Raw genomic sequence first — 9,458 nt, 5'->3', positions numbered from 1 at the left:
GGTAATTTGCTATGGTGGCCCAAAACACTGACATTAGCCTTCACTTCCCGCCCCTCTTTCTGTCCACCATTGCTGAGCCCCATTTGCGCCGCAGGGTCTCTGCCCTTGTGTTTCCTTTGCGGGGAAACCTTTCCTTGATGCCTGGCTCCTTCCCATCTTTGGGATCCGCTGGAATATCCGTAGCCGAGGGAGGTCTCTGCTGACCACCGGAGGTAGAAGGCCTCTCCCAGTTCCTCCCTGTTGCCTCACCCTGTTGGTTCCTTTGTCACACAGACACAGCCTGTGACTTTGTCATTCATGTCATTTGCAGGTCTGTTGTCTGTGCTCCCCACTAGAACTGAGAGCACCTTGCCAACAAACACTCCTGGTTCATGTCTGCAGATGTCAGCTCAGTTGAGCAAACTGGTTTGGTGAGCTTCGTGCCAACACCTACCAGGTGCTGAAGATGCTGGAGACATGAAGATGACAGTGGCATGCACCTGGTACTCTTGGATCTCCCCTCTCATCAGAGGAGACATGGCAGGACAAAGCTGTGTGACCGTGGAAGAGGACATGAGAAAGCCATGAAATGCCTGGATTTGGCATCAGGCAGACCTCACTCCTGGCCCCAGAATCTCGTCTCTTTAGCTTTTATGACCTAATTCCCCTGCTTCAGCTCCCCAGACAGTGAAAGGGGACATAAGAGCCTCTACCCTGTGGGATACACATAAAGTGACATGGGATGAGGCACAGGAGTGTTCAGTGGAATCACGGGCCATGACTCCTCTATGTCTTGGCAGAACTCACCTCCTCTGCCACACACCTGGCTTGAGAAGGTAAACTGCTGCTCCTGTGCTGACGTTACCCTTCATAGCTTCAGGTGGAAAGCTGCTTCTCAGAGCTCTGTTGGGAGCCAAAGTCCAGTTCTTTGAGGTGGTTTGGAGGTGAGCTATCTTTGAGGGCTGCCTACAGACACCTCCAGTCTTCTTGACACAGATTCTAACATTGAAAATAGTTCCTTGACTTGGGCAAAATTTATTGATTGATTTATTCAAATTAGTGTTGCTGTAGACTTGCTGGGTATGTGGTAGTGCCCAGCTACAGCTCTGGTCAGCAGGTCAACAGGTCATCCAGGAGCTCTTGCTTGAGGAGCAATGTCCCTTGGTGATGGGAACAGGGCTGGTAGCAACTGCAAGGCACACCCAGACAGCCCTTTGGAACCAGTATAAGACAGGCCTGCATGGCCACACCCTCACCTGGTGAGTCCAGTCTGGCCTTCGCCCAGAGTGGAGGGGCACTGGGTGGGGAGCCCAGACCTGGGCCTGCCTGGAAGCAGCCCCATTGGAAAGCCACATGTCTGGGCTGCTTTCCCATTGGCTGCTCAGCCCTGCTCATTTGCATGACAGAATGTTCCCTCTCTGTGGCTCTCTCCATCTTTAGGCACCAGGTGAACTTGGAAGGGGCTTCTCTAAGTTGGGTTGTCCTATTCTAAGGCCCTAGACTTGGCCTTCCAGCCATGGGCACCTTTGGCATTTTGCTTTGGCCAACTAATGCTGCCTTCCTGCTAAAGTCTAAGCTCTTAGAACGCAAGGACAGTGTCTTATCACAGCGCAGACACCAAGGGGCAACTCTTCAGCATCTGTGCAGGAACACTAAGGAAGCCCAGGCCTTCCACTTGATTATTATTGGCATTGTCACCATTGACATTATAGCAAAAATGACAGCTTATATTTGTAGAGTTATTTTGAGGCACATACTATTGTACATATGTCATTTCACTTAAAATTCCCCCACAATCCTGTGAACCAGCAAGGAGGTTTCATTATTGTGACCCTCTTCCAAGGAGGAAACTGACTTGGAGAGCCGTGCATGGCGCCTTTTCCCAGGGCACCTGCACCTGACGCTGAACTGCAACCTGTGAGACCAGGCCGCTCTCTCCTGTTGCAGTCCTGGTCACCTCTGGGACAGTCTCCCTCTATAAACACAGTGTCTCCAACTCCTCCCAGCAGGAAAAGAAGAATTCCAGCCAAGAGCTGAGAGTTTGGGGCACACAAAAGTATCCAGTTAGATGGCTGATGAGGGTTTCTGTGTTTTCACTACATTTAATTTTATGATTGCTTTCTATTTACAGCACACAAGACTGGCTTCCATTTGGGTAACTGCTGCTGTCTCTTCTTATGGCAAAAACTTCAAGAAAATAATGTTACTGAGTAAAATATAAACAGTAAGTAAATGGTGGTGGGGGAATGCTCAGCTAGGGCAGGAGGCCTGGGGCGGGAGTTAGTGACTGCAGTGAAGGCTCCAGGGTCCCAGGACTTTCTTGAGCTTGGCCTTTCCCCCTCTGAATGCCTAGCCTCTTCCACCACTCTCCTCTGGTTGCCTCTGTCTCACATTCTTCTCTAACAATTCCCTGGCTTTCCAAGTGCAAAGAGGATGTCACACTTCAGTATGCCCTGGGCACCGAGCACAGGGCTGGGAGTTGCTGGTGATTGATGGGTTCCTCTCTCCTGGGCTTGACTGATCCCTGGCAGCATCTGGCAGGCAGGAATCATGGTTCACAGCAGTGAGGAAAAGGCTTGGAACTTTCTTATCACTAGTGTCACCAGGCACCTCTCCCTTCTGGCTGATGGTCTATGGTGACCACAGCAGGGAGGTTGGCCAGGGGCATGGAGCTGCTGAAAGCCGTTGAGATGGCTGGAGAGTGAATGAAGGGAATGAACCTGTTCAGAAAATTTGATGGGCAGGAGCCTCTGGTAAAACGTGCACATTTATAATTTAACTTACTTTGTAGCTTAACTTCTGTTAAAACAATAACCCTAGGGATGGTGGCGGTCCACACAAGCATGTCACATTACTTCAAAAATGTTAATGTTGCAAGCATCTCTTCAAGACTGTGCCCCAGGTACATTGGGGTGAGTCCCCTGGTCTGGAAGCCTCTCTGGGAGAGGCCTTCTCTTTCACCTCTTGGGGTCTCCACTCATGTGGCATGATGTCCTCTCCGCCTGCTGGGCTTCCTCAACATGTTCACTCCTGTCTTCTTCATGGCACTCACCCAGACCTGCCACCAATTCCATCCTTCATTTGTTTTGCCTTCTTGTCTTTGTGGCAATAGGCACAGAGGTGCCATCTTGCTCTCACTTTCAGCCAATCACCAGACAGGTGAGTGAACTCAGGTGAGTGAACTCAGTACCTAGAACAGTGCCCAGCTTCAGTAGGTGCTTAGTGAATAGTGAACAAATAAAGGGGCCACCGTAGAACCCCTTCAGATGTATTTTCATGGAGACTCCTCTTGACATCTCTGCAAACTAAGTCTAATCCTAAGATTTAAAGAAAAAAAAAAAAAGCCAAACCACTTCCATTTCCTCCCCAATCCATCACCGTGCTCAGGCAGGAGACTGCTGTCTCAGTGCTCCACGGCTCGGAGAAGAAGGTATCAGGTCAAACCCTGCCCTCCCTGGATTTCTGAACTTGAGTTATGACTTCCAGACTTTTTTTGCATGACTCCTTTGTTTAACTTGCGTCCTGCTGAGGCGGCTTCTCTTGTCTTTTTGAAGGAAATTGTTTTCACACGAGAAAATGTGGAGCTCATTAAAAACCCGATTGTGAAATTTCTTTCAGAAGAAAAAGTGTTTGTGCCACTGCTTGAGAAATTCTGCAGAGTCCGGTGTCCAGTCCACATTTTAGAAGTCCCAGGTCAGGCAGCTGCTTCCCGGTGAGTGCTCCCCCACCTCGCCTGCATCCAGATGGCTTTCCTGTCCCTGTCCCAATCCCTTCTCCTTACTTCTCTTCTAAGTCTGAGCTGTCCCCCAAGGTGTGAGGGAGACCTAGGTGGGGAGGAAAAGAAGGAATGTGGGCAAGTTCAGTATCTTTTTACTGATCCTGGTAACAAAAGTTTGAATGGTTCCAACATAAGGAAATGAAGCCAGCTGTTTGGGGGAGGGAACCCACAAACTTCAACAACAGTGAATCACCTATGTACTCCATCAATGCCTCTATTTAACCACAGACTGAAGTTTGATACCAGCAACTTAGGTGTGGAGTGCAAATTCACATTGGATTCAGCCAACCTTTGTTTACAAATGGATTCCTCAAGCTCATGATATCCTTTTAGGCCTGTTGTAGGACCTCATTTCCTACTCGTGGTAGATTGCAAGTGATTCTTCAAGCCTTCCTTAGCATGCCCTTTACCTTGTGACCTGTGTGCCCTCCTGAATCACAGGAGCTTGGTCAAATGATGGTCACAGACAGGCTTGGAAAGGGCCGTCCATTGGGCTTTATGGCTCTAAAGTCCCTTCTATTGCCATGGGAAGGACATCCTGACTGGTCTCCTGGAGATGAGAGATACGTGGAGCAGAGCATTCTTCTTTCTATCAAGGCCACCCTGGACCCTTCAGCAGCCAATCCACCAGACAGGTGACCATCACAAGGCTATCTAGCCAGCAGTGACATCACAGGGCTATCCAGCCAGCAGGGGCCTTGTGGAGCATCATTATGTTTTGAGGGTGTTTGCTATGCCCATGGTGGTGGCAATAGATAAGTTACGCACCACTCTGAAAGAACTTCTGATCTAGGGGGAGAAAAATGTTTACACACAACTAGGATTTCTGCATCTGCAGCCATTGCCGGGTAACATTGATTAAATGTTTATTTTGTTTTGGGTCCTACATTCAATGCATTACCTACATTCTCTCATACTAACCCTCCTAGGTATATAACTATCATTATTTCTATTTTACAGATGAAAACACTGAGAGAGGTGAAGGGCTTGCCCAAGGTCACTCAGCTCAGCAAGTGGGGGAAGAGTGAAGATTTTAATCCAGGACCCTTTAACTTCAAAGCCCACAAGCATTACCATTATGTTTTGCAGCAAGTTTTAAGTGTTTGAGCAACGATGAGGTTCACGACATATTCCTTTAAGACAGACAAATCAGGTGGAACTTGCTAGAAGAAGACAGCGTTTGAACTGGCCTCCTTTGGGCAGGATTCCATGCAATGTGGTAGGAATAGAGAAGTGCTTGAGTGGATATATATTTTTTTCCTGTAAACAGAGCAAGGTGTTCAACAGCTGCTGCAGTCAAGTTTCCAAATCCAGCGAATGGTCGCATTTGGTGACCTCAGGAACCCACTGCTGGACAAGCCTTACAAAGATACAGTTAGTAAAAAATTCCCTTGATACTAGTTGAGGCTACTTCAAGGAGGTAAAACAGGCAGGTGTGTTTTGTGGCATGTTGACTTAACCTGCTCAAAAGCATCCTCCCTTTAATCTGCCGGGATGCCTGGAATTCCCACCTCGTGCTGAGGCACTAGCGGTGCCAGTTAAAGTGCACACATGCTCTTTGAGATAAGTTGAGAGCAGGGAAGGTGCCTGAGCCTGCGCAGGGATGCCTGTGGTCTGGGAGCCCTCCACAGGGAAGGGAAAGAGGAACTGGAGGCATTGCCAAGGAAAATGGGCACCAAGCATGGGCTGAAAATTCCAAAAACAAATCTCAAGACATTTCCCCCAGGGCTGGTGCTGATGAAAATGGAATCTCTGTGCCCTTCCATTAGAAAATAGCCCCGGGCAGGCCCATTGCTCCTGCCAGGTAGCCTCAAGGCTCTGGTCAGCCCTGCACCTGATGGGTACCGAAAACATGGCTTCAGGGCTGGGGAAGCCCCTGCCCCCAACTCCCTGTGGACTTTCTATCCCCACAGGATGGGGTTTTGGACAAGCTTTCATGTCTCAACTGCTAGAATTGTAGAACCTCAGACTTTCTAGACAAACCTCGAGTACTCGCATGGGTAGCTCTTCCCACAACCAAATCTCACTGGTTCTGGCTGGCAGGACTTGGCTGTGTGGCTTTGGAACAATCACCACATTTAAGGTTGTGCTAATTTCCCATTGCTGCCTAACAAATGACCATCAACTGGTTTAAACAATACAATTGTATTTTCTTACAATCTGGAGGTCAGAAGTCTGGCAAAGCAGCTGGCAGGACCATGTTCCTTCTGGAGGCTATGGGGAAGGACCCACTTCTGTGTCTTTTTCAGGTTCCAGTGACCCCTGCTCTCTTTGGCTGGGGGCCCCTGTCACTCTGACCTGTATTTGGTTCTCACATGTCCTGCTCTGACCAGGCTCCTGTTTTGTGAAAACTACAAATGTCTTGTGAAGACAGTTGTCATGACATTGGGGCCCTCTAAATAATGCAGTATAATCTTGCATGTCAAGATCCTTCATCAGGGCTGGGGATGTGGCTCAAGCGGTAGCACGCTCGCCTGGCATGCATGCGGCCCGGGTTCGATCCTCAGCACCACATACAAAGATGTTGTGTCCGCCAAATACTAAAAAATAAATATTAAAAAAATTCTCTCTCTCCTCTCTCTCACTTTTTCTTAAAAAAAAAGATCCTTCATCACAGGGCTGGGGTTGTGGCTCAGTGGTAGAGTGCTCGCCTAACATGCACAAGGCACTGGGTTCAATTCTCACTCAGTACCACATAAATGTAAAATAAGATATTGTGTCCACTTAAAACTTAAGAATAAATTTTTAATAAAAAAAATCCCTCATCACAGCTGCAAAGTCCCTTCTGCCATATTAGGTGACACTCTCACAGATTCTAAGAATTAGGATGCAGACACTTTTGGGGGACCATTATTTTGCTTATCTCAAAGGTGATATGATATTCTGATTGATTAGTCCAGATTCACAAGCCTGACACTGGAGCCCCACCGAAACCGTGTGGATAAAGGATGGGAAGGGGTAGCTCCCTAGGGAAAGAGGTGGCCCATCACCAGACATGCAGGGACAGGACATCGAGGAGCCAACAACAGCCAATGTCCAGAACAGAAAACAGAGAAAAACTGGAGACTCTCTTGAACGATTATTGTTAGACTCACTAACAGATTTCTTTTTGGGGTGAGATGGTTTCTTTTAGGCCTTGACAGGTAGTTGGCAGAGCTTAAGCTCAGAATGCATCATGATCATTTTATTTCACCAGAAACTTTCATTACAATTAATGTCATTTTTTAAAGCAATGAATGTGGAGTGTGGTGCCTCCTCCTGTGACTCACAGTGAGCTGTGTGCTGATCGGGGTGCATTGCTAAGACAGGAGAAACGTGGAAAATCACTTAATTGTTCTTGTTTCTGAGGAAGTTCAAAGCGTCCACTGGTCAGGGTGGGTGGGGAGAAGAAATTCTGGGACAATGGAAAACTACATATTGTATTGTTACTGCCCCTTAAATCCCCTAAACTTAAGAGAAAACAATCTTCAAAAGAGTCATAAAGCACATGAAGGGACGACTTGCAGAGACGCTTAGCTGGGCTCAGCTGCAGCAGGCTTCACGGCTGGGTTTTGAATCAAAATATCAGCGCAAGGCACAGCCTTGAAGCAACAGACACACATCTGCCGACTCGGAAAAAGTGGATGAAAAATAAACTTGGTGACCAAACCATGCACGGGGCCGGGGCTCACAAGCATCCTATCTGGTTCCTCTTGGGGGTATGTTGCTCAGCAGATGCAATGAAGGAGATCAAGGAATGTTGGCAGGCTTTGGTAGAGGAGAAAGACTATGGTTAGTGTCCTCTGCAGGAGGGACTCCTGGTTTTGGCTCCTCTGCATGACCTTCTATCAGAGACGGTGGGAATAGTGAGGCTCCACCAAGGATGGACAGGTAATGACACAGGAACTGCACCCAGGAGAAAGCAGGAACCATTGTACACTCGGAATCCGAGCTCAAGGGGCAGCCCTGTCTAATGGTTACGAACTCTGTCCCTGGAATGAGACAGAGAGGAATTTGAATCCATTTAACAACTGTGCAATAGCAGATCAGTTACTTTAAAGTTTTTGAGTCAAACAATGATTAAAACCCTTATCACCAGCTGGTCACCGAATCAGTGAATTATGCTTCCTTTGTAGGCATCTTTGCCTGGAGTCCATGAGAGCCGGGAATGTTCTGAAGGCCAGAGTTTTCCAGTGGAAAGTGATGGGATCTCAAATAAGCTTAAATAAATGAAATTATGAGTTACCATCAGTAACTCAGCTGGATGCCCAAATGATGCATTGGGACCCCAATCCAGACTGCATCTCTTGACCCCACTTCCTCTATGTTGGGTTTGTCCTCAGATGGGGCCTTTCTCTCAGGATGGCCAGGTGGCCATCCATAGTTTTAACTATATTGTCTCTCTCCTCAACAAATATTCCAGTGAATACAGAACCTCTTTCTCAAGTTGCAGAGGAAGTCCTGAAACTGATTTCTATTGGTCCAGCCTGGACATGTGCTGCCAACTCAGTAGCCAGGAGGGTAGAATAGGTCCCCAGGCTAAATGTCAGTCACCAGCCTACAGTGAATTCCCAGACTTCAGAGGCACTGAGGTCCCACCTGAACTGCAACCATGGCTATGTGGGCAAAGGGTGGATGGGTCCTCCAAAAAGAAGATGGATGTTAACTATAGGCCAGGAGTGGACACTAGGTGGGAAAAGCAGTCCACACCCTCCTCTGTGGCTCCAAGGTGGGGGCCAACAATTCAACAAAGGCAGAGCTGGAGGAGGGAGCAGCCCAGAGGCTGAGCTGTCTGCCTTCCTCCCTGCAGCCCACCAGGTAGATCAGCCCATTTTCTGGCATCCTAAGTCAGCACCAATGAGGTGGAGAGGAATGGCCGCCTGTTTCCTCTGGGCCTTTCCACACTACGGTAAAAGTCACCAGAAAGTCACCCCCAATTTAGAATTTTGAAGTTCATCTGTACCTCTAGTTTGCTCAACTTTATCACCCGTGTCTTATTAATTTCCACAGCCCTGAGGGTTATCTTCAAGAACAATGTGACTTCCCATCCTGGTGCCCGTTCTCCTCTGCCTTAGGGACATTGCTATCAAAACAGACCCCCGCCCCCATCAGCTTAGTTCAATGCCCCTACCCTTCAAATCTACAAGCTCCAGGTTTCAACCACAGGAAAACCAATTTTTTTTTTAATTTTTTCCTAGTCTGCAACCACCTTTACCATGAATTTTCATATTTTTAATTTAGGTTACTTTTTTAACGTAAGAAAATTAATTTAGAAAGGAATTTCTATCTCTACCACATGAGGAAAGTCAAATTACTTTCCATAAATAAAAGATAAACATAAAAGTAAGCGCAATGAAAACAACACTACAAAACCCTGGCTCATCCCCAGCCTGCTGAGGGCTCTAAGCCTGTGCCTGCGGCCCCACTCCAGTAGGAGCTCATCAGAGATGTCAGAGTTACTCCGGCTGGACATTCTCCTGAGCCCAGCTGGAAGGATTGAGGAGGGCAGGAAAGGGCTCAGACCCTTCTTTCTTGTTGGTGCTGGACTTCACAATGGGCACTTGTTGGATCATGGTGTCCAGGTCACTTTCAGGACCAATCAATTTCTGCCTCTTCTGGTCATCCAGCGGGACACACTCTATCTCTGTGCACTGTCCTCTGGTCTTAATACCCAGTACTTTGGTTCTCTATCCTTAAACTTCCTTATGTCACCTACATCAGA

The 9,458-nt window shown here is 47.8% G+C and overlaps 1 long non-coding RNA gene across 1 annotated transcript; it reads left to right on the top strand.

Annotated features, from left to right (window-relative positions):
- The first annotated feature begins 2,114 nt into the window (after window positions 1-2,114).
- On the top strand, window positions 2,115-6,323 carry LOC144378147 (uncharacterized). Its single transcript, XR_013439738.1, has 2 exons — window positions 2,115-3,691; window positions 4,718-6,323. It is a non-coding gene; the product is annotated as an uncharacterized LOC144378147 (long non-coding RNA).
- Window positions 6,324-9,458: the final 3,135 nt, after the last annotated feature.

The sequence above is a fragment of the Ictidomys tridecemlineatus genome, chromosome 5 (assembly GCF_052094955.1).
Source record: "Ictidomys tridecemlineatus isolate mIctTri1 chromosome 5, mIctTri1.hap1, whole genome shotgun sequence".
In the NCBI taxonomy this organism is placed as follows: domain Eukaryota; kingdom Metazoa; phylum Chordata; class Mammalia; order Rodentia; family Sciuridae; genus Ictidomys; species Ictidomys tridecemlineatus.
The sequence above is the reverse complement of the archived record's forward strand: the minus strand, read 5'-3'. Positions and strand labels throughout refer to the sequence as shown.